The sequence below is a fragment of the Lycorma delicatula genome, chromosome 8 (genome assembly GCF_047948215.1).
Source record: "Lycorma delicatula isolate Av1 chromosome 8, ASM4794821v1, whole genome shotgun sequence".
In the NCBI taxonomy this organism is placed as follows: Eukaryota; Metazoa; Arthropoda; class Insecta; order Hemiptera; family Fulgoridae; genus Lycorma; species Lycorma delicatula.
This window is the reverse complement of record NC_134462.1, coordinates 20449204-20474488: the sequence shown is the minus strand read 5'-3', so window position 1 is coordinate 20474488 and position 25285 is coordinate 20449204. Positions and strand designations below refer to the sequence as shown.

General features: G+C 30.1%; 1 protein-coding gene across 1 annotated transcript in view; it reads right to left on the bottom strand.

Annotated features, from left to right (window-relative positions):
- Positions 1-25285, bottom strand: part of LOC142329143 (locomotion-related protein Hikaru genki-like) — a 705478-nt gene that overhangs the window by 232612 nt on the left and 447581 nt on the right. The window lies entirely within an intron of this gene.

The window sequence follows — 25285 nt, the reverse complement described above, 5'->3', positions numbered from 1 at the left end:
GAACTCTAGAATGTATAGATGTGATATCATAAAGACCAGAATGAAATCGAACACTTTGACCGTATCGATAACTTGAGACCACCGTCGTAGCTGATCAATTATTTTAAAACTCTGAACGAAACGCCTTTAAATATCTTCTATAGCTATGAACGTTAACAGAAATTAGATTCATTTAACTGCAAACATTAGTACTTAAAGGTTCTCGCAGAAAAATAATGTTTTGTCTATCGGGAAAAACTTCATCCTTTAGTATCGACTTTTTCCTTTCATCGGACTCGAAAATGGTGAATGGGAAATAAATCTGTTTGATTTGATTATCCATAATAATATATTTAACGTCGATAAAGACAAAAAGAATAGGTTTTATCGATATAATAGCTCTTGTCGAAATTATAATTTGACAAGAGTATCGAATTACCCGAGGACATGTACGAAATCGAAGACATACATATGTAACTGAAACATGAAATGACCAATTAAATGTGTGTTGATAATGAAATTATCAAATTTAATAATTTAAAAATTAAAATTAAATAATTAAATAATTTAATTAAATTTATTGTTTTATTTAATTTTAATTATTGAGATTTAGATATAGAAGATTAAAAAATTGTTGAAATTAAGAAGTGTATAGAAAATGATTTTCGTGATGATGATATTTTAGAAAATCCGGGGGAATCCAAACGCAAGTAAAGTTTTTATTCCCGAAGTGATGAAAAAACATAGTAAAAAAGCAGAAATCGGCGTACAATAAAACAACTGTATTGTGTTCAGAACCATCTCCATTACACATCTTATACGATAAGAAAATGCGAGATTTTGTACTATTCTTTAAAAGTCGATTTACTCGATTGAACATATCTTCAGTTCCCTTTAATCCAAGTTTCTTCGGGTTGAGCCGTCTACAAAATGTCTTCTTCACCTGCCTCTACCCATGATCCATCTTTCTTCCATTACTCACCACATCTTCTCTTTTGCGTATTTCCTCCATCACCGTATTTATCCATTTCATTCTTGGTCTACCCCTTGGTTTATCTGTTTCCGCTAATATCGATCGAATACAATCCAATCGATATTTGTCTTTCAGATCAATTTGATCTTTATTTAGTCCTCAGATCCATATAAATGGCATACGTTCGTCGAAACAATTCCCTTTTACACGGTGAGCGCCATGCGCGTAAACTGTACATACTTAAAGGTTCGTATACAGAAAGGTGACGTGCTGCAAAATTTATTTCCTAACGTTGAACGAGGTAAAAAAATTATAGAAACACCGTATTACGTAATTTAACTTCCTGTCAAAACAAGACGGATGCACTTTACGGGATACAAGTTGTGGATTAGAACGGGTCCATAGTCAATTTTAAAGAGAAAATATTACTGTACGTCTTTATCTGAAAAAACGAAAATAAAATTAAAAAATGGGATAATTTTTTTTATATTCTTTTATTTTTTATCAGTGTTCAGTTTTTGATCAAGGTCGAAGACACAACGTTGTTTGAGAACCATCTTTAATTTAATAATGTTATAAAATGCAGTTATTCAGTTATTCTTTTATAAGTTATTCAGTTTTGCTAAGTTATTCAGTTTTGCTTTTATAAGTATATTTTACAAGTATAAATGTTACAATATATGAAATATTCACTTATATTAAACAAATTTCTACAACAACGATATTTAGTCATCGTTTAAAGACATTCTCTTTCGTCTGTTTTCAAGTAAAAAAAAAAAAAATTGTTGTGTAACCATGGACATATTCTTAGTTTTCTTTTTCATTGTAAGTATAAAGAACATACTTAATTCAAGACTTATCTCTTTTTGTGTTTTTCTAAATCACATTAGCTGTTTTCAAGTGTATATATATATATATATATTTATTTTTTTTGTAATTTCTATCATTGAATTCGTAATGTTATCTAACGTATATATTAAATTTTTTTTTGTGTTTACATTTTTACTTGTGTTACACTTGAACTGAGTTCAAGTGTTTTTTAATTTTTTATCAAATCACTACCCCAGGCCAGAGTCTCGATTTCTCAAAAACAATCAATAATGAAGAAAATTACTTCGTTTAGATAATGGATTTTTACAGTCATTCTTTAAAGATAGAAGGAAAGAACGATCTTCTTATGCTAATCATGTGTTATTTAAACAATTTAAGGTGATATTCTGTGATGTCTGATGCTTCATACTAGTAAATTTCGGGGAAAAACTCTTTTTTAACCTTTATGGTTAATAATTAACGGTAAAAAGGAATGAAATACTAAAATTATTTAATATTTTACAACTTAATTTTCTATAATTTAATTCATCTGTATTCTTCTCGAATAAAACTGATGCATACTTTCACGAAATTAGTTTTAAATATTGATTTTATTAATAGAACATTACATAATTTCTAACAAGAAACGATTGATGTGTTATTTTTTTACTTCAAAATTTCAAACTTATTATTTTCAGTCGGTTAAATTTTATTAAATTGAATTTATCATCGTTGTTATTTCCGCATACTTTAAAAAAAAAAATTGACAATATAATTATATTGATAAACAACGTATATATTTTTCATTACACTTATAACATCATGTTCATTAATTTATTTTAGATGCGCAATCAAAACGATTCTATGATGGTAGATAAATGAAGGTGTTGTGGAGGAAGCGATGGAAAGAGAGTTTGTTCAGTAGGAAATTGGTATGGTGCAAAAGGAGTGATGGGTTGAGGCATGAGGGGAAAAGGATCGGAGAGTGTTAATAGTTGAATCGTGGAGGTAAAAGGAGAAATAGAGTGAGGAATGGAAGGGGATTTGGTGGCGCTTAATAATGAAACTACTTAGGAGAATGAAATTCGAGAGTGTGAGAAAAAGATAAAGAGAGAGAATACGAAAGCGAATGGTAAACAGAGAAAGAGCGATTAAGAGAGAAGACAGAAGGAGGGTAAGAGAAACTTGATCGGTTGAATTAAACAGCCGTAGGGCAGATAGCTATAGAAGATAGCAGATATTGTCCCCTGCTATTGACGCGTCTTACGATTCTCAAATCTCAAGTGGAAACAGTAGGATGAAGTGTCGGATGGAGGGAGGAGTATGATGGGCTGGGAGCTGGAGAAGAGCGAGAAATATCAAAATGCAATTCCTTTTCCAGCAGCTAATTGGATTCTAAATTTACAGCCATCGCTCAATAACGTTATCAAATTACATTAATTCTATCTTATATCAACTATTTTCTTTTCTTTTCTTCTATTCGAATTCTTTTATTTTATTCGGTTCCACTTTATGTCGTTATACCACTCAAATTTAAGAAAAAAGCATTTACTTTTTACATAATATCAGCTTTTACCTACTGAGACAAAATAATAGATAATAGTTATAATCGATTAGTAGAAAAACTAATAGAGAATGTATAGGTATACGGATTTTGATGCTAATCATTTATATAAAAACAATATATATGCGCTTAAATACTCACAACACAATGGAAATACATTCATAATCCATCTGTTGCTAAAACAAGTAATTAAAAATTAACAAAAAATGTGAATCATAGTGTTATAAACTCAAAAAATCTGATAAAAAGTTAAAAACGTTCCCAGCGCGGCCTTTCTTTTCTTAAACATTTTAAAATAGAAATAATATAATAAAATTTCGTTAAAATTGTTTTTATTAAGATAATATCTGCTATTATCTTTTCTGCTAAGATCACTATAGTTTCTATGATGAGTCCTGCTTTACTTTCTTAGCTTCATTCTTTTATCACTTGTTGACGCGTTTCGGACAACTCCATTGTCGAAACTTATTGTACTGATACTTTTAAATTTCTGTTAATCACTATATAATGTTTAGTCAATGCCCTTCCCTATATTTGACGTCATGCCTTAATCTGGCCTTCTTCTTGTTTATTTGTTATTAACGGTTATACCTATCTTTTAATTTTTTTAATATATTTCCTGTTTTCAATAAATTGATAAATTGCAGTTCTTGAAAAGGACATCCACTTGATTGTTGATCTGTTCATTTATTATCGTTTTATTGTTTCTTTTTAATTTACAGAGATTTCAAAATTTGCTGAAATGTTCATTCTTCTTCTTTTAACAAATTTTTTAATTAATTTCATTAATTCTTCCATTTTCATCCAAATATGTCCTACTTTTAGGTAGATTTCATAAGAAAGCTACCTATTGTAATGGGTACCATGATTCTACTTCCGGAAAATTACGACATATCTTCCCGTTTCACATCCCCCAGACCCCAAAACCACCGTCAGTGCAAAAGTTTATATATACATTTATAAATATAAACTATATGTAATATCTATAAATTATATATATATATATATATATATATATAAACTATGTTCGGCCGCTGAGCTACTACGGTGGAACAAAATACATACATACACCCCAAAAACATAACACTCCTTTTTGGGCAGTCGTGTAAAAACATCTCAGTGTAAAATAGTAATAATAATAATAATAAATAATAATAATTTTTATGACTTTTTTAAATTAAAAATTGTGTGGCTGGTAACAAAAAGATTTTAGTGTACAACTGTAAGCTATTTTACTTTGTCGGTAGTTATGAAGTATAATATTGCTATCTCAACAAAAACTTCCTATCGACATTTGTATATTTTATAATTCAAGGGAACATGAAACGGCGAGATCCACGAAGCATGACCATGAAACGTAGAAAGATTGTAAGTTTATTAGAAGAAATAAATTTTAATAATTAATTTTTTCAAATTTTAATTAACCTAATGACTTTTGTGGACGCCATTTTGTTTTAAATCGTCAGAATTTATTTTTTTTGTACCGTTTTGCTTCTCCCGCAGAAACCTTAAAATATCACAAAACCAAATACCTTGTTTAAATTCGTTGATCCGCCTCTACCGCTCGCCACACCCTGAATGCCGAATACTCCATATTGGGGGCTTACTGAGTTAACCTTTCTTATTGGAAAAGGTTTACAAAGAGAGATTCGGGATACCTCAAATAATAAAGAAATTAAAGGGAGCATACAACGGTAATTTTAGATATATAAAAGAAACACATTGTGGACCGCCTTTTTGGATTGGGCGATCAGAATTTAGTTTTAATTGCATCAATTTTCTCATCACATCGAGCTGCTTTAAATGATATATCAAATGACCATTGGCTTCATTTAAAATGTTTAGTTTGACCCCTTTCCAACCACGCCTGTCAAAAATAAAAAAAGAGTTATATACACATTGAAATAGCCGTCGTTACAAAGAAGATTGCCGCAAATCGCACCAGTTATCTCAATTATAAAAAAAAATGTTAGAGGAAGTTGTTAGTTACTTATAAACTATATATATATATATATATATATATGTTTAAACAGATAAAAAAAATATGCAAAATTGTCACTCGCATGCTTTTCAATTATATATATATATTTTCAATTTTTCCTGCTTTCAATTATTATATTATTCGTGTTTTTTTTAATATTTATTTCTGTTACATATTTATTAAATTGGCGATAAACTTTCAAACCGAGGAAAAATTACGCAAAACCAAATTTGAATTTCATTTTAATGTTAGAAGGAAGCAAGTATTTTAAACAGTTAAGGTTATGAAAACCAGTCAAAATTAAATTAATTTTGTATAAAACTTCGGCTACCATAGTTTTTGTAGTTTTACTTACTGAATTCAATATGCGATTAGCTTTCTTTCTTATTTTAAACAACAACAAAAAATTAGCGTAATAAGTATCAAGCGAAAAATAGTCTTTTAACAAACTGTGGAGAATATTTTTAAATTCCGATGCAATGATATACTCGTAATCAGGAGTATTATTTTTCAATAATAAAAAAAAAATATTAATCTTAAAGATTTATCGATACTATAATAATTAATAAAGATTATAATTAAAGCAGATAAATAGAACTATTCATATTATACTCAATAATGTATACATAAATATCAATGAAAGGTAGTTCTTGATGCACAGTTAATTTTATTTTCATCATTTGGAAAGCTGCATTAGCATCCCCGCAAAATAAAACCATGACGTACATTAAAACGTAAGACCAAACTGGGTTTGAAACTGGTAAAACTCGGAGTCTTTTAATTAAAGATTTTCCTTAATATTTAGTTCAGTACTAATAAACTAACCATAATTCGTGGAATTGCCTTTAAAAAGAAAAATAATAAACGAGACGTTAGTGAATTAACCTTTTTTTACGGTGCGGAAATATTTTTGTGTCGTTATAGAAGTTGTATTTTAATAGCCTCGTTACTTTTATCGTTTATAAACTGCTTTTTTAACTTACATGGTGAAATGACGTCATTTCATAATTACATAACCTCGTTTGAGGAAACACAGCTGCTATTTGCCAAGTACATTACACATTAAAAATAGTAGAGTCTAAGCATAAATAAGGTTAAAAAAATAATAATTATTAATGTATAAATTATTAAAAGTAAATATTTTTGTTAGTTTATGTTATCCGTAACATCACGATATATAGCACGCTCCATTGTTAACAAATTTTCGATAAGATCACGGTACATCTACTAACACTATCCAAACGTTGTCCACATATTATAGCCTAACACATGGATGTCCGATATTACAGAGTAAAATGCGGAGAATCATAAGGTTTCCATGGACACAAATTGTTAAGTTTTATTTTATTTATATACTTTTTTTGTTATATACATATAAAAAATATACTTTTATATAAATATATATATATATATATACAGTGTTTAATTTAAAAGAGTTGTTTATAATAAACGCATATATTGTTAAAATGCATATATTGGTGTGAGAATTGTAAAATAATGTGGAAGTTGTTGGTACGATTGGAGCTGGAGTGGGGAGGACTGTTTATTTCCTGCACGTTTGAGTATTGTAAGTCTGTATCGAGCATTGGCTTTTGAACAAAGCTGCGTAATCATGTCTTGTTTTAGTGTCTTCCGAGGCATAGTAGTAATGCAAGCAACTCTAAAAAGAAATACTTTAGGGGCAATGTTATGGGTAGGGGAGCCGATGAAAAGTACAAAAATATCGGTTTATTTAAACTTAGTCAATAATTTTATAATTTTATTATAAAATTTCATCATAAATTACCCTCACACCAAAAAAACAATCTTAGGTAACTTTTTTCATGTATAATTATTTTGTCCACTATAGAAAAATAAAAAATAATCAATGCAGGAAAGTAATTATAACTTTATCGTCAGATTTTGTTTTCTTAGTAATGAATGAACCTTTTTAGAAGATAAAATAACAAAAATATGAACTATATAATAATTATATTAAATTCATTTTATCATTAAGGCGTTGCCATTACATAAAAATGTGATCAAGGTGAGAGAAATCTTTTTATTTTACATAATCAATCGACTTGAATATTCTGTTAAGAGTTGGTGATTTTTATAAAGTGAGTTATGCGGGTTTTGAAACCGTAACTCGTTGTAAATAGTAAAAAACTGATATCACGCTCTTAATTCTGTAGGATATGAAACTTTTTTGAAGAGTAGACTCACTTTTTGGGTCTCTTAAAAAATAAATTTATTACTTAACAGTTGATTTTTCCCCTGCTCATTTGAGATAATTTACAATGTAAAATAAATATATTCTTTACGCGAATGACATATCACTAATGTCATTCGCGTCTTTGTAAGTCAATAACATTACATTGAATAAGAGTTTATTAGGTAAATAAGCGCGGTATTGTTAGAGAGTTTGAGACAAATGTATACTTCTGATAAACTCAGAAACACCTAAAGAAAAAAATAGAGCTGTAATAACAAGGTATATTTAAACTTAAAAGAAAAATCTGTTTTGGCATATTTAAAACTGAAAATCACCGACTATATCGGGTTAGATAAACCTCTGATCGTATAATGGTAGTGAAAACGTTTAAAATGTTGGGAAGGTAGCATTTAATGAAGAGTTATTATAGGATGACCACATACGAGATAACCTAGCGGGGTACATTTAAGCTTATTATTATCTCCTAAAAGCCTGGAGTAGCTTCTGCGATTTGATATCTTTAAGCATCGTGTATAATTTTTTTTTTTTGTTCCCAACAAGTTTAACTTCAATTAGTTTAATAACAACTAGCTTATTTAAACTTTTAGTATAACAACTGGTTTGTTTACAATCGGTTTCCGTAATGGAACCGTAAGTAAATTTTATAGTAATAATTATATGAAATGGAGTTCTTAATGGACTCTCGTAATAATACAATCAATACTTGCCATGAGAAGAGTATCATCTCTTCTCATGGCGAATTTGATGTGCTTCGGTTTATCTGATTAACTTAAGTCCTCCATTTTTTTAACCAGTGTATAATATGAATGTTAAAATATTATTCATTTACAGATATAATGTATTAGGGAGCTTCATCACAGTACATTACGATTCTGTTTGCAAAAAAGGTAGCTTAGAGGTATATTAAGTTTGCAAAGAAGCGAACTTTATTTTGAAGAAATTAACATTCTGATGCCGTTGCTATACATTTAGAATCTTTTAAGAATATTAAGTTTATTGAATAAGAGTTTGTTAGGTACATGAATGCGGTATTGTTAGAGAGGTTGAGACAGATTTATACCAATCCTTACCAAAGCATTATTTAAATTGTTACAGAAGTCGGTATTTTTTTTTTTTTTTGTCTTCAGGCATTTGACTGGTTTGATGCAGCTCTCCAAGATTCCCTATCTAGTTCTAGTCGTTTCATTTCAGTATACCCTCTACATCCTACATCCCTAACAATTTGTTTTACGCATTCCAAACGTGGCCTGCCTACACAATTTTTTCCTTCTACCTGTCCTTCCAATATTAAAGCGACTATTCCAGGATGCTTTAGTATGTGGCCTATAAGTCTGTCTCTTCTTTTAACTATATTTTTCCAAATGCTTCTTTCTTCATCTATTTGCCGCAATACCTCTTCATTTGTCACTTTATCCACCCATCTGATTTTTAACATTCTCCTATAGCACCGCATTTCAAAAGCTTCTAATCTTTTCTTCTCAGATATTCCGATCGTCCAAGTTTCACTTCCATATAAAGCGACACTCCAAACATATACTTTCAAAAATCTTTTCCTGACATTTAAACTAATTTTTGATGTAAACAAATTATATTTCTTACTGAAGGCTCGTTTCGCTTGTGCTATTCGGCATTTTATATCCCTCCTGCTTCGTCCATCTTTAGTAATTCTACTTCCCAAATAACAAAAGTCGGTATTACAAGTGTATAATTTGTAATAAACTCCTAATTTAACACTGTGCTTGATCAAAGGCAGTAAAATATTCGTAAACATGTTACATTATATATTATTAAAATACCACCCTAAAATATTAGATATTTTAAAAGTTTTTAAAATATTAAAAATTATTTTATTATGCACAAGACATCATCAGCTTTATGTTCAACCGTAATTGTGATATAGTATTTTAAAAGAAATTAATGTTTTATGTATTTTACAAATTATTTTTAAATTTTTTGTTTAAATTTATGTGTTAATAAGTTTCTTTTTATACTAGAAAAAACTTGGGCCTATGGCCCGTCGCGATAATGTTACATGGTTGTTTTTCATTACACATGATTTTGTTAAATGTTTTTGCCAATTATAATAATAACATAATTATTATTAAGTTAACTTTAATAATAACGTTCGTGAATTAATTATCATCAATAAAAACTTTTACAACGAAACGCTTCAAAATCCTGAACATTTTTATCTTTTCCTTGAGTTGTGATTTTTTAACACAACTCTGACTCCAATCCCGGTCATCAGGCATGGCATTTTCACACACGCTACAAATCATTCATCTCATCCTCTGAAGTAATGCTTAACTGTGGACTCGGAGGTTAAAAAAAAAAGAAAAGAAAACTCCAGTGTTTTTTTTTTATTCCTAAAACACAAATATAATTTTAGGTAAACCGTCGTTCGTAAAAAGAAGTATAAATCGTTCGAACGAATGAATCGTTCGTGTGCTGCGCGCAGCTACCCGATGTACCACTTAGTCCGCTCTGCGCCTATAGCAGCTAAAATAAATTGCAAGCACATACATCAAACAAACAAATCCACGCACCATTTTTTTTTTATAGGAAAAATAATATACAATGACGTTGTTATAAAAATCTGTTTGTGACTAAAAATAAATATTTATTATTTTTATTGTTTAACAACAAAAATATGTCCTATCCTGAAACCCATACACTCTTTCTCATGTTTGTAACATATAGAAACTAGATAAAGTACAAGAGACATCAGTAAGGTTTTTGCTAGAGTCGCTTGAGTTTTGGTGAGCTTAGAATGCTGATTTGCATCAATAAGAAATAAAATCGCCTCACTTTTTTAGTAAACATGATTAGTTTTGAAAACTTTTCAAAAGTAATCTCTAATTCATATCACATTTCTTTTAACCGTTACATTCATGGCAGTTATGTTTTTGAAACAACATTGAAAAAAATATTTTTTTATTTTAAATTAAAAAAAAGTTATCAAAATGAGATCAATATCAGTTCGTTTCCGATTTTATACTAAAAATAAGTCCTAGTTAATCGTAAGCTTTTCCATAGATAGAAATTAATTGAAAATAATTTCTAAGAAAAAAGGAAAAAAAGAAATGTTTTATTCAGTGATTTATTTTATAAAATTAAAAAAAATTCTTTTTTGTATTTCTTAAAAAAGGATACAACAAATTAACCCGAAACATGTAAACATATATATATATATATATATATATATATAATTTTATATATGAGGAAACAGGATGAATATAATAAACTGAATAAAACAGGGAAACATTTAAAGCACCTTTTTGAATATTTATGAGTAAAAAAGATAACATTAATTTTGATACGCTGTTTATAAGCTAGAGAATGGCTTCAGTAATTAAATTTTTTCCGTTTCTTTTTTGTATTCATAAATTCTTTTAAGAGCACTTACTCTCTCCCCCCATTTATAACACTTAATAATCCCCCATTTTTTATTCCGCTATTCTAATATTATTAAATTTAATATATGAATTTTAAATAATTTTATATTTAAGAAAAAATTTAGTTGGAGAAGTACGAACATTTTTCAAAAGATTAAATATTTAACTGAAGAGTAATTAAATTATAATTTCGTAATTATTAAAATATATGTAAAGTAGAATATCTGATTTTTAAAACACCATAAAAAATACTTCTTTAATTTTTATACCGTATCATTACTCTAAACGTCATATATTACTTGGTGGGAGACTTTTCTGTGTTACTGCTTCTTTGAAAAATATAGAAAAACTTTAATTACACTATTGGAATCATTAATCTTTTCTGGTTAAAATTAGTCGCTTAACATTTTCCATATTCTTTTTATTAACGCGACAAAATAGAAAAAATAACACGGTTTTTCAAGAGATTTTCAGAAAAGTAAAATTTAGTCATGTATAAAAGAAAATCGACGGTAAAATGTTACATTTTTACATGTTGTTCATTTTACTCTGATTTACTACTCTACCGAGTACCAGTTTAATTAAACCATTTTTTATAAAAAGAACGTAGGCTTTTTGTAATGTTGGTTCAGCGAAATGAGAAATCGTATTAAAAAATTCTAAACGTTTTGGATTTAAAAGATTATACTTGTAAGTTCCGAGAAGGCATATGATATTTATTGAAATAGTAGTAAATATAATTCAAACAATGATTTTATTCTATTGATTTCTATTTTTTTATTTAGGATATAGTACAGTGCATCAAAAAATTGTAAACTTCTTAATTATAATTACTAGAATTGTCTCAGGTAAAAAAATCGTGAATTGTAGATATAGGAAATACGATATTAGCATCCCGTTTATGGTACAAAATTCATAATTTGAGAACTTTATGTTCCAGTTTCAGTGAATTAGCATATAAATGATTCTTTTTTTTTTTTTGAGGTTAGGCCAACTATACACCACGCAAATATAATTTCTTCTTGTTTTTTTTCTCTCGATATTCATTCATTCTTCCCTCTTGTTTGGTCTTTTTATCTTCCAACAATTTCACTTTGGTGTGATTTTTTCTTCCTCACCGTTTCATTCAACTTAATGTCTGAATAATTTTTTTAATTTATCCTTTTTCCGAACATGGCACCGTTAGTAAAATTCTGCCATTTATTCTATTTTGCCATCTTCAGGAGGAATTAATAATTTTTAATTAAAATATATAAAAAATGTAAAGTTCATACAATAAGATTAAATACATAACAATTGATCGTAATTTTGTAATTTTAAAGTCATAAGTTAAAGTAACTACGTCCGTTTTATCAGAAGATTACAATTGTTATGCAATTGATTCTTTATTCTTTCTTTCGGCAAGAAAAGCCAAAAGTGCTTGAGGAAGTCAAATAGAATTTTGGTAAGCTGTTCTTAAAATTATGTATAATTTTCTATCTATTCTTTCCTGTTCTTGGATTCCTAGGTTCTGTAATTCTTTCATCATTTGTTGCAGGTAACCATGGTTGTTCTTTTCTTCCCAGAAGTTAATGAATAAATTTTTATTTAGTCTATGTTTGTCCAATAATTTTATTCGGGAATAAAAAGTACACATGGCCCAGGAATATCAGTCCTCATCGCTTTTTTGATATCCTCTATTTCTTCATATAGCTCTTGGTTGGATTTCACTGTATTTATTTTTGCTTTCTTGGGTGCCTAGAATTGTTCTTAGTCTTCTATTTTCTTAAACGATTCCAGGTCGGTAATGTGTAACGTTTCACTTCCGCATAATATCGCAGGTCTCACCGCTATGACGAAATGTCTTAGTTTGACCCTTTTTGAGAGGTTTTTTTTGTAGATGTCTTTGATCAGGAAACATAATTTATCTAATTTGTTTTTTTTATTTTCTATTGGCGCTCTATCTGTACTGTTGTATTTTATTGTTTCCCCTATATATTTGAAATTAGACTCCACTTTAAGACACCGTATTCTGTGCTTTTGTTTTGTGGGATAGCTTTAATGCTGGGCAAAATTTCTGATTTATTTTTTCTACAGACGTGCTGTGCTGTCTCGATTGCCTGTTATAGATCTTCTACCTGAAGAGTCGCTTTTTCCTCTTTTTCTGCTTCCAAAGCTAGAACATCTGCAAAGGCCAGATATCTGACTCGGGTTCCGCTATTTTTTTCCCTATCCTTATTTCTATTTCATTCTTCTCCCAAGAGGTGATTTTCAAGGATGAGGTTGAAAAAAGTAGGTGAGATAACCTGTGTCCGTGTTTCAAATTTGTGTCAATTTCGAAGGGAATACGTATATATCCTCAGAATTTAACATTTGAAATTTGGTTTGAGGGCTTTCTTTTTGAGTTTTTTGTTCAGTTTTAAATATTTAAGGGGAAAAAGTACAAATGATTTTTTTTTCAGAGCATTCTGACATTTTGGACGGAAATAGGGTAGAAATTATTTTTATATATATTCCTCTTTCATAAACAAAAATTACACATTAATTATAACTGCTAGAAAAGTTTTGGAGAAATATAAAATATACTATTACTAGCCGGTCAGGGCTGGATTTACTCGCCCGACAATCTACCCAGAACACCCTACGCGGTTGTTAATTTCATGGCTGTGAGGAACTTTCGCATTCATAAGCTCGTTCAACCTCCAGGCGCTGATCTCTTTTGTCCCTACGCTTAGCGCACTTTATTATCATCCTAGATTCGATTTCTACATAGAGGGTATAGTGAAAATGATTGAAAAGACTACATGGAAGAAAGAAAAAGAAAAAGAAAAAAGAATAATGGAACGGGACATTATGAACAAAAACAGAAAAGAGAAGTGGAAAGGACGAAGAAGGAAATATATAGAATTTACAAATACTTGACAAAAAAAAAACTAAATTACAAAAGACATGAGAGTCGTAACTGTAGTAATATAAATATTAACTATATTACAAATATTAATTACATAAAATTGAATTAGTCATTTTACTTCATAATATCTGTTAACACGGTGACAAGATTTATAATAGAGTAAAAAGATTAATTTTTGTTTCCTTAATGATTATCTTTAATCCACAATTTCACTTCCAAGGAGACTAGGGCATCGATCTTTGGCTTAAAACCTTTTCTGCGATAACAAATGTATTTTGAAAACAATCGGTCGATTTTTTTTCGTATGATGCTGTTGCAAACAAACAAACTTTCACATTTATATATTAAACTGGACGGGGGTTTACCTCTTGGACCCTCGGGGTTCACGTCAACCAAATCGAACAGCGGGGCCAACCCAGGGTTTCTCCCTGCTCGCTTGGCTCACTATACTAGTATAACCAGCGAGCTCTACCCCCTGGACCCCGCAGTGTCCCTCATGGTAGTGAGAATAATACGATAAATAACAGCTGAATTATTCAGGCTTTATATCCTGAAAAAGAAGCTAAATTACAAAAAACATAATAGTATAAAAACCTTTGATGAGGAAAACTCCATAACTTATTTCTGTTGTCATGGTAGCAGAAATACGAGTATTACAACGAAGTAAAAGGATTGCTATTTTCTTTAATGAGAATCTTTAATCCACAACTTCACCTCCAAGTGTGCTAGAGCCACATTCTATGGCTTACAACCTTCTCTGGGATAACACTAACGTGTCTTGCAAATTTGAATGTAATCGGTCGGTCGGTTCTCGCGAGATGCTGTTGCAAACAAACAGACAATTTCGGAATTATATAAGATATAAAATATTTTTATTGTTAGATAAAAATTTTAAGTTTCTTTCATAAAAGAAATTATTTCTTTCTTTATCCAGTTTAAGATTTCTCAGAACTTAAAAGCATTGCGAGTAATTTTGGGCTTAGACCCCGTGACCACCTCCTGTGTATTTACATATGGACTGAAAAAGTTGCTTAGCCCTATTTGAACTAAGATATCGTCAGATGATATATTCATTTCAAAATGTTTTCATAATATTATTTTCCAAGGTTTTTAAAAATATATTTATTACCTTTTTGTATTGTTAATTGTAATAAGATCGACTAGAAATTAAAAATTTTAACTTATTTTTCATTGTCGTTTACGTAAGCTGGTACCTTTCTTAATCACTGTGTACAGTTTTTGTTATTTATTTTTTCTTATACAGCATACTATTTAGCTATGCATTATTACTGTGTAACTGGGAAAGTACAAACGAACAGCTAAAGGAAATTGACACAAAAAATTTTAATAGAAAAAAATATTAGTAAAATATTTTCGTCTGTCAAAGTTTCTTTTCTGTATTTATTTCCAAATACATTACGCGCCTTTTTCCTTAAAATTTATCAGTTTATTGAAAATATTTATACTATATAAGAAAATAAGATGAAACTATTACAAAATTTTATTTAGAGATATTTATAATTTTTTTTAATAGGAAATTTAGGTGAAAATAAATATCCTTTTAAACTATAATGGTAATCGATATATACCAGTTATTAGCTCACGTGACCATTGGCTTACAATAAAATGTAAATTTATTAATAGATAAGATTAGTAATTGCCCCAGCGTTGCCATATCCCTTGTTTTCAACTTCAACTAATTTTAATCAGATAATTCAGATAGGTTCAATTACTTAACATTTTATACTTTTGACCTGCAGCAAACATTTGTGTTTTAGACCATCACAGATTTCTTTGTATTTTATTAATTATTTAGTTGAAGTTATATGAAAACTATTTATTTTTCATATATGACAAAACTAATGTATTCTGTTTTTCTCTTGATATATTTATATTTCTAAATAATGCGTATAATTTTGTTTAACGATTCGTTTTAATACGACGGTTATATTTGTTTCAAGGTCCAATCGGTCACGAAATTAAAACCTCAGTGAAAACAAAAAAAATTTTATTTCTAACAAGTACTTACGTAGTTACGCTATTTCTCTACATAGTCGCCACTCTGATTTAGACATTTGTCGTAGCGTAGTATCAACTTTCCAATACCCTCATCATAGAACGGAGCCGCCTGTATTTTCAGCCATGTTTCTACGCTGGTCTGTAGCTCGATATCTGTGCCAAAATTTTGTCCTACAAGCCAGCGTTTCATGTGAGCAAAGAGGTTAAAATCGGATGGAGCCAAGTCCGGGCTGTATGATGGGTGAATAAGAATAAGCGGAGAGGAATGTTGTCATCAGGCATTGTCTTTCTCCATGACAATGCTCGGCCGCACATTTCAGCTGTAACAAAGAAGCTTCTGCAGCGTTTTCGTTGGGAAGTGTTTGATCACCAACCATAGAGCCCGGGCTTTGCTCCATCCGATTTTCACCTCATTTCTCACATGAAACGCTGGCTAGGAGGACAACATTTTGGCACAGACATCGAGCTGCAGACCAGCGTAGAAACAGGCGGCTCTACGACGAGGATATTGGAAAGTTGGTACTACGCTACGACAAATGTCTAAATCGGAGTGGCGACTATGTAGAGAAATATCGTAACTATGTAAGTACTTGTTACAAATAAAATTTTTTTTATTTTCACTGTGGTTTTAATTTCGTGACTGATCGGACCTTGTAAAAAAACCCTCCTATTATCCCATTTAACTTATCATTTCTATTTTACTATGATTTGTTATGCAATTTGCTCATAATCTTTTATTATCTCCTATTTCTTCAGCTGTTTGTTTTTATTTTATCGGCTATGGAACTATATTCTACAGCTATAAAAGTATACTAATCATATATTTTGCAGAGCATGTCTTTTTATGACTAAAAAAATAAACACACAAAAAAAAATGTAGCATTGAAAAATTCCGTTAAGACTATACCTACGTTTATACCTTACGGATTTTCCGTTCCTTAATATTTTAGTCGTGGGTTGCATGCGTTATTCGGCTTTGCGTCTTAAATTTAAGTTGCCCAGAAACGTTCGTCGAATCATAGGCAATGATAAAGAAGTTTTGGACCAGGTGTTTTTATTTCTTGGAAGGGTTAATATTTAGATACTTTTTAATAATGTTGTTTTATTTTTTTTTAATTTTATGAATTTCATTTAAAATTTTTATTTTTCTGTTATCCGAAAAGGAGCCTTTTACACTCCTTTCGGAGTTCAATTTATTTTATATATATATATATATACATAGTTGTTTTTTAAATATTATTTATTTTTAAGTTTTTATCCATGATAGTATTTATAATTAATTTATTAATATGTTAGGTGTGATAGTAGTTTTATATTTTGTTTTTAATATTTTAGTTTAAGTTTTAATTATGTTTTTAAACTTCTAGTCTCAGTTTTTATTTTGTTTTAATTTTTTTTGTTATTTTATTAGATTTTATATTTTAATTTTCCGGGCGATGTTAATTGAAAAATATATTTCGTCCCAAAAAAAAAAAAAAAATTACTTACACGCAGAATAATGAAATATTTTTAAATAACTTAACGCTCTATAAATAACTAAGATACTTTCTAATGGTATTTGGTCTCATTCGAACTCCCATAAAGAAGTGTGGGCAAAAACACTTTTTTATTTTTTTGTCTTTTCTGATTTCAAAGACGCACATGGTTGCCATAATTAGATTATTCCATTACATTAGTATATCATTTTGCTTATGCAATCGGGTAATTTTATTCAAATATGGGAGGAATAATAAAATTTTTTTGTTGTCAGTTATCATCTTGCTTAATATCTAATCTAAACCGATTTTTATAAAAGTTTGCGTGATGACTTCTGAATATGGACTAGATTTTTTTTTTTATTATTATTTAATTTTGGTTACAAATGGTCAAGGAGATGAGGAAATATAGTCGCTATCAAACAACCAGTAAATTCCATATTATTGTAATATAATCATCTAATTATGTTAGAATGTGAGATTTCGTATCCAAAACGACAAAAAAAAAAAAAAATATTTTCTGTCTTCTTTAGGGAGGTTTGAGTAAGACCAATCACTGATGGAAAATGTCTTAGTTAAATTCTAAGTTGAAATTAAATTACGTGAAAAATTTAACTTAGGAGTAAAAATTTTAGATACGATACCTATAAAATCTGTATCTCCCTTCCACATTTGGGAATTTTGAATAAAATTAGATATAATTAATGCCCCAAACTCAGAAATCATTGTTATTTCGAATTTCATCGAAATAGGTCTATATATTTTTGAGCTATCTATTAAAAAATGGCCAAAATACTGTACATACGTTCTTCCGGAATATCTCAATATTAAAATTATGGTTTTTGTTTAGAAGGGGCGGTCATATAATATTCAAAATCTGTGAAAACTCTGTCATTGAAAAATTGTCCTAACCAGTATACTTTCTTCACTTATATAGCATATAGTATACTATTTAGTAACTAATTTCTCGAAATGGTAACGCTGATGTGTTAATTAATTAAATAATATTAAGAATTAATAAAATTCACCTTACCAGCTCGTTGAGATATGCTCTATTTCGGCTTACGTGAAAGCCATCATCAGGAGATAAAAATATTACATTAAAGTCAAAAATTAAAAAAAATCATAGGTAAAAATGTATAAACAGTCATGACTGTCCGGTCCTAACAGTATACTCTTGGAATATACAGTATACTCTTGGAGTATACTGTTAGAGTGTACTGAAACAGTATACTCAAACACTTTAATGTAATATTTTTAACTCCTGATGATGGCTTTCAAGTAAGCAGAAAGATCTACAGCTTATCTTAACATGCTGGTAAGGTGGATTTTATTAATAGTTAATATTATTTAATTATCTACTAACTATATAACTATAAGCGGAGAAAGTAATAAGTTTAATAACTTTAGTTATTTTAAATAAGTTTAAACGATAAAAAAGTTGTCTTAGTTTTTTCGTCTATTTGTTAGCATTTACAATCAGTAACACTTTGAAGACTATAAAAAGAAATTGATTCAGGATAATCATGTGAAGAGAGGTTCTCAACTAAACTCCTCATTAAAACATATAAAGGTTTAACACCTCATATATAGGAAAAACACTATATAAGTGGTCCATGCAAAGTTCAATACTTAATACAGCATTAGAAATAAATTAGAATAAAAAATAAAAAAAATAAAACAAAAATAATGTTATCAATACCAGTATGTGAAAATAACAGTATACATTAAACAAATATTCGTCAGTAAATAGAAATAGCTGTAATTCGTAGACTATCATAGTGACATTCACTATACAGCGACAGTAGAATAATCTTCTACTCCCATTTAAGTTTCTTCTCCAGGTCAGTCCTCTGACATCTCTCAGGTTCAGCACATGAAAACGTTTTAGTCGCCTGATGTCATCGCTGTTGTCCAGTAGATTTACTACCAGATATTTCTTGTGTTTGTCTAACCTCTGTTTCTATCGCGAGCTAATTTTTTAGATCTCTTCGTAAACAGAATGTAATCCTAGATAGTCATGGATTTCTCTACCCCCTAACAAACCATGGCCCCTCTATAATGGTCCTTACCAATTTATTTTGGAACCTCTGAATAACCTCAATATTGCTATTACTCGTTATACCCTATAGCTGGATCCCATACGTCCAGATAGGATTAAGGATACCTCTGTAGATTAATATTTATTAGATAATTATAAATGTGAATTTCTACCCAGCAGCCAGTTTAGTTCGCTATACTTCATGTTAAGTTGTTTTCTTTTTTCTATCACGTGGCCCTTCCACATCAGCAGGCTACGATCCAAGCGTAGGCCAAGTACTGTGACACCATTCAGGTGGATCCTAGACAATAATCCCTTCTCATTGCTCATTGCTACTCATAGCTCGATTTGATTCACCCTCATTTTCCAATCCATTAGCCATGCGCCGATCTCGCTTAACTCTGACTGTACTTTAGCAGAGGCTTGAAATATGTATTTTTGTTTATTATTTGTTTAAATCTCATCAGTTTTAATTCGGGTCTAAAGGGTTAAAAGTTATTGATAGTTTTTTAATTTTTAATCTCTTCAAAAAAAAAAAAAAAAAATTAAGAATTGAAGAAACTATTATCATCTTTATTTTATTTTTAGGTTTTTTTATATTCAGTTTTATTTATAAAAAACGGTATTTTATTTTAACAACTGATATTTTTTCACAAACGCTACTTTGTTATATAAAAACATATTGCAAAGTATTTATAATAAAAAGTAAACCGATAATCTTATCTAATTATAATTTATCTTAATATAATAAGGGGATGTTTATTTATGTAACGATGTATTATTCATAATGATACACATTGTCGCCTTATCAGTGAGAATAGACAAACTTAATACTGCGCTGTTCTGTAAAATCACGTACTTTCATTAACTGTAATATATTACTTTATAAAATAGGTTAAGTATGGTACGTATCTGTTTCAAAACTATTGGTGCTAATAGAAGTTTGTCTGTCATCAAATTTGCTAGATCGATGTAACATTTTATATAACCGTGTACGAGTAAGTTATGTTAGGATTTTGTCTTTTAGAAAATAGAAAGAATATTTTACTTTATTATAATTTTTGTTCACTATTAAAACCATAATTTTGAAATAAATGTTCCAATTAAATATAAAATTACAAGTAAAAAAGAGGTTTACCAAAATAAAAAAAAAATACCATTTTGGTGTATTTTAATTGATTATCATCTCGTATAAAAATATACTGGCCTTGACTTATATTTTAACTGGCCGCATATAAAAATATAAGTGATAATAACATACAGGAATATAAAGTTTTATTCTGAAAATAAAAATGAGATAAAGAAGCATTTTAAGATAACTGCATAGAAGTAAGTGGAAAACGTTTATTTTCCCCTAGTACTTAAACACAAAATATGTAAAGTAAGCCGTTTAGGACTATTCTACACTGTCCTTTAACCGAGTGCACAAAGTTAGCCTCAAGCGATGATAACAATAGTATTTAACGTACCACCAAATTCCATGAAGTCGCTACAATTGCCCATCGTCAACTTATATATAATACTAATATGCATGTTAAATAATACATTTTTACTTTTTATAACCTATGCTACACATATATGAAGTATTTTTCACACCTAAACATTTTGTCTATAAAAAGCAAAAGATTTAACTTGAAGAAATTTCATCCCTTTAATCAATCTCATTATTATTACCATATATATTTTTTTCAAGAGAGTTAACTTAAAAGAGGTCCCCTTTTTTTTCTTTTTCCTGTTTAGTCTCCGGTAATTACCGTTCAGATAATACTTCAGAGAATGATACGTATGAGTGTAAATGAAGTGTCTTGTACAGTCTCAGTTCGACCATTCCTAAGATGTGTGGTTAATTGAAACCAAACCACCAAACAACAACGGTATCCACGATCTAGTATTCAAATCCGTATAAAATAACAAACTTTACTAAGACTTGAACGCTGGAACTCTCGACTTCGAAATCAGCTGATTTGCGAATACACGTCACCACTAGACCAACCTGTTATTTAACCCGGTTTCAACCCAGTGGGTAGAATATTTACCGTCTGGAAGACGTAAACGTGACCCACATTACCTATCTGCAATATATATATATATATGCGTACAGAATGTCCTAAATTTAAAGGCTAATAAAGAGAATGAAAAAGAAAACAAAATAATCTATACGGACAAATACCCTGTCTCGCTTCATTTTCTCTGTAGTCTGACAATTGCTTTTTCAAAAAAAAAACAAAAAAAAAACACATATTGCAATAATGGATTGAGATATTTTATTTAAATTTGGTACAAATTTACTCACTCAGCAACTTCTTCTACAAAGTTAATAAGTACATTATCTTTGAAAATTCCAAAATGGCGGCCATTTAAATTTTCTTAAATTATATTAATATTAATCATTAAATGATCGCTATTTTGGCATTTTCAACTATTTAGTTGTGAAAAAATTAGTTATATAGAATCATGTTTTTTTGTATTAAATATTAAGTCCTTTTACTGTGATCAAGTTTATATGCTGTTCAAATAGGTTGATAAACAGCTGACATATGGCTGAAATTGTTGTAGTGGAACGCAAAAATTATGCAACAATTTTGTGCCTTTTCTATTATTAGGCTACATTTTTTTTTTCAGTTGCTAACGAGTAGGTTGCAATCTGTTCAACTTGTGAATAAGCGACTTCTATGACCCAAAAGAGATGAGGATGATAAGTATAAAAAGTAAAATGAGATTTAGTCTTTTAGAGGGTTAGGGGGTCAGGCTGATTTAATTTTTTTTTATCACTCCCAGAGCGACCGGTACAGCCTTAAAGCTTACCTTAATCGCTCCGGAGTGTCGTGGCAGCAGATTGGCTCCCGCCCCAGAGGCCCCAATCGAGGTCTCCCCTGGATCATAGGAACAGCCGAGATGCCCCTCCCCAGGAGAGCTGCGCTTCCCGGCTCTAACCTACTAGGTTCCAGACATGCATTTTGCATGCCCTTCCCCTCAACAAGAGCTCTAATACAATCAGGGTTCTCCGTGTCTTCATCAGAGGGAACTTCCCCGTTCTTTAGTGCGGGAGAGCCAAGGTGTCCTAGGCAAGGAGGCTGTCTACGTTGCCCTAGATTTCGCCACGTTTCGTCCCAACTTCCTTATTTGTTTGAAGTCACAAACAAATACATCAAATATAAAACACGATAAAAAACTACATAACAACTTGAACAATTACAATTAAGAATGTCTAATAACTAATTTATTATGCTTAAGGCTGGATGCAGCTCCAACTCTGGTAGATTAGGTATCCCTATTCCATAACTACTTTGTTCTTTCCAAAATATTACTTTACGTCCTAGAGTGTTTCTTCCTTGCCTTTAGTCTGTAGTATTTGTGAGGCCAGTGACGCAACTTCAGCCCACTGCCTCCAACCTTGGAGCATGTATCCCACCAAGGGGTCTGGAGTCAGCCAGCTAAGTCCCTTCAGCCGTTTGACCCTCTCATCTTCTGCATTGAAAGTATACATGCTCTCCTGTATCCTCTTCCTCGGAATAGATACAGGTCGGAGTGTCCCTACTGTTAAATCTGTAGAGGTACGCCCCAAACCCTCCATGCCCCGAGAGGAGAAAATTAATATGGATTCTTAACTTTATGGGCTAAAGTATAGGTCCTTATTTAAAAATGTAGAAGATGAGAGTCCATCAACTAACACTGCTTGGTTCCTTTCTCTTCGTAATATAAGTATATACCGTGTGTTAACAAAATATTGAAACTCTTAAATAACTCTTCAACTATTAAACAAAGAAAAATAAATTTAGCAAATTTTTCTACCTCAAACGATCTATTTTTGATATGGAACGATCACATCCAAGCAACCAGAAGCCCCCATGAGGCCAGCAATTCAAAAGTTTTAAATGAAAAAAGTAAGATTATGAGAAATCATTTTAAAGGGCATTGAAAAAAAAGATTTGACCAAAAACCTTTAAACTAAATGTCTAACCAAAATGGTAACTATTTGATGTTTTATAAACTGGTTTTAAAATTAATTCTTAAGTAACTACTCAACAGTGAGTTATTAAAATAAAATTAGTAAATACTTTTTCCTCAAAGCTATCTATGAGACCACAACTTTACTGGAAACTACTTTTCCAATTAGATGGGGAAAATATTAAAAGTCCCATTTTCGTTAGGATAGTTCAGGCGTAGCCTGAAGCTTTCTAGGTTAAACATTTTGTTTTTCAATGTCCTCTAAAATTACATATCATAAAATTATCTTCACTCTTTTCTCATAAATGTTTTGAGTTCTCCCCCGTAAAAATCTTCTGGGAGTTGAAAATATGGTCGTCTATACGAAAAAATAGATATTTTCAAGGTAGAAGTGTTTGTTAAATTTTATTTTTTGTGTTTTAACAGATTTTTTAAGGGTTTCCACACTTAAAATTTTTTGTTCTTTACTGTTGAATAAGTTGTTATGTTGCAGCATGTAATATTAAGAATAAAATTAAAATATTTTTTCTTATTACAGAATTCTGTAAACTGCTTTTTTCCTCAAAAAAATGAAGAAAAATCAGATAAAAATTTTAATTTGTAAACTGTTCTTTACACAGTATAATTTGGTAAAAATAAATTTTTTTCAAATATTATATTTAAAGAAAATTAATACTATAGTGGAATAATTTACAGTTTAAAAGTTTACTCTTGCTAGGTAAGTAATAGGATAAGTCCTTCATTTATCAAGTATTTCAAATAGATTAGAAACACAATAAAATTGTATAAAAACGACTGTTTTAGTATGAAACTAGGTTAGACAGAGAATCTAAAATTGTTTCTAACTTTATTTATAACTAAAAGTTAACTTATTAACCTAAATAAACAAAGGATTTATACTTAAATATAATTAAGATAGCATTAAGAAGATTAGGTTAGGAAAGTGGAAGGAAAAATAAAGTTTTAAATTTTGAAGAATTTACTGCAATAGTTTACAGTAGTTCCAAATTAGTTCTGAAGTTAGTTCTTTAAATTTTTGATACAACAGCTCACACTATAAATTATAGTAAAATTACAACAGAGCTTTTTATTTTATTTTATTAAGTTTGTTAAGTTTAAAAGATTTATGTTTATCACAGGTAAAAGTGATAAACGTAAAAGACGAGAAAAGGCAAGCTATAATTTAGAAAGATTTAGTATATTCCCGTTGTATTTCAACTTGTTTATCGGGATACATCAAAGGAGGATTACAATAAACATGAGAATGGAGAAACTACTGATAAAGATAAAACATAAAAAAATAAGATTTGTTGATACACTTCTTTTGGTACAAAACCAAAAATATATCGAAAGAAATTTTGAATGACATGTATTTATTGTGAAAGACAAAATTCAATTTTAAAATAAAAAAATAAGAAAAAACTGATGAAATATGACAGTAAACTTAAAAGCTTAACTCACTGGGTTGGTCTAGTGACGAACGCGTCTTCCCAGATCAGCTGATTTGGAAGTCGCGAGTTCTAGCGTTCAAGTTGTAGTAAAGTCAGTTATTTTTATACTTATTTGAATACTAAATTGTGGATACCGGTGTTCTTTGGTGGTTGGGTTTCAATTAACCACACATCTCAGGAATGGCCGAACTGACACTGTACAAGACTACACTCACTTACACTCATAAATATCATTCTCAATCATCCTCTGAAGTAATACCTGAACGGCAAATCCCGGAGGTTGAACAGGAAAAAAGGAAAAGAACCTAAAAGTTTTTCATGAGCTATTTGGAGGATAGGTTCTTGACCTATGCTATAGGAGACAGGAGAATGCGTTTTGAGGTGATGTGTGGTGTTCCGCAGAGGTCTGAGCTGGGTCCCATCGTGTGAACATCGTATACGATGGGGTTGCGCGTTGTGGATCTCGCAGCGGGGATCATTATGGCTGCGTTTGCGGATGACCTTGCGAAGTTGGTTACGGCAAAGTTGGAGGATGAAGTAATCG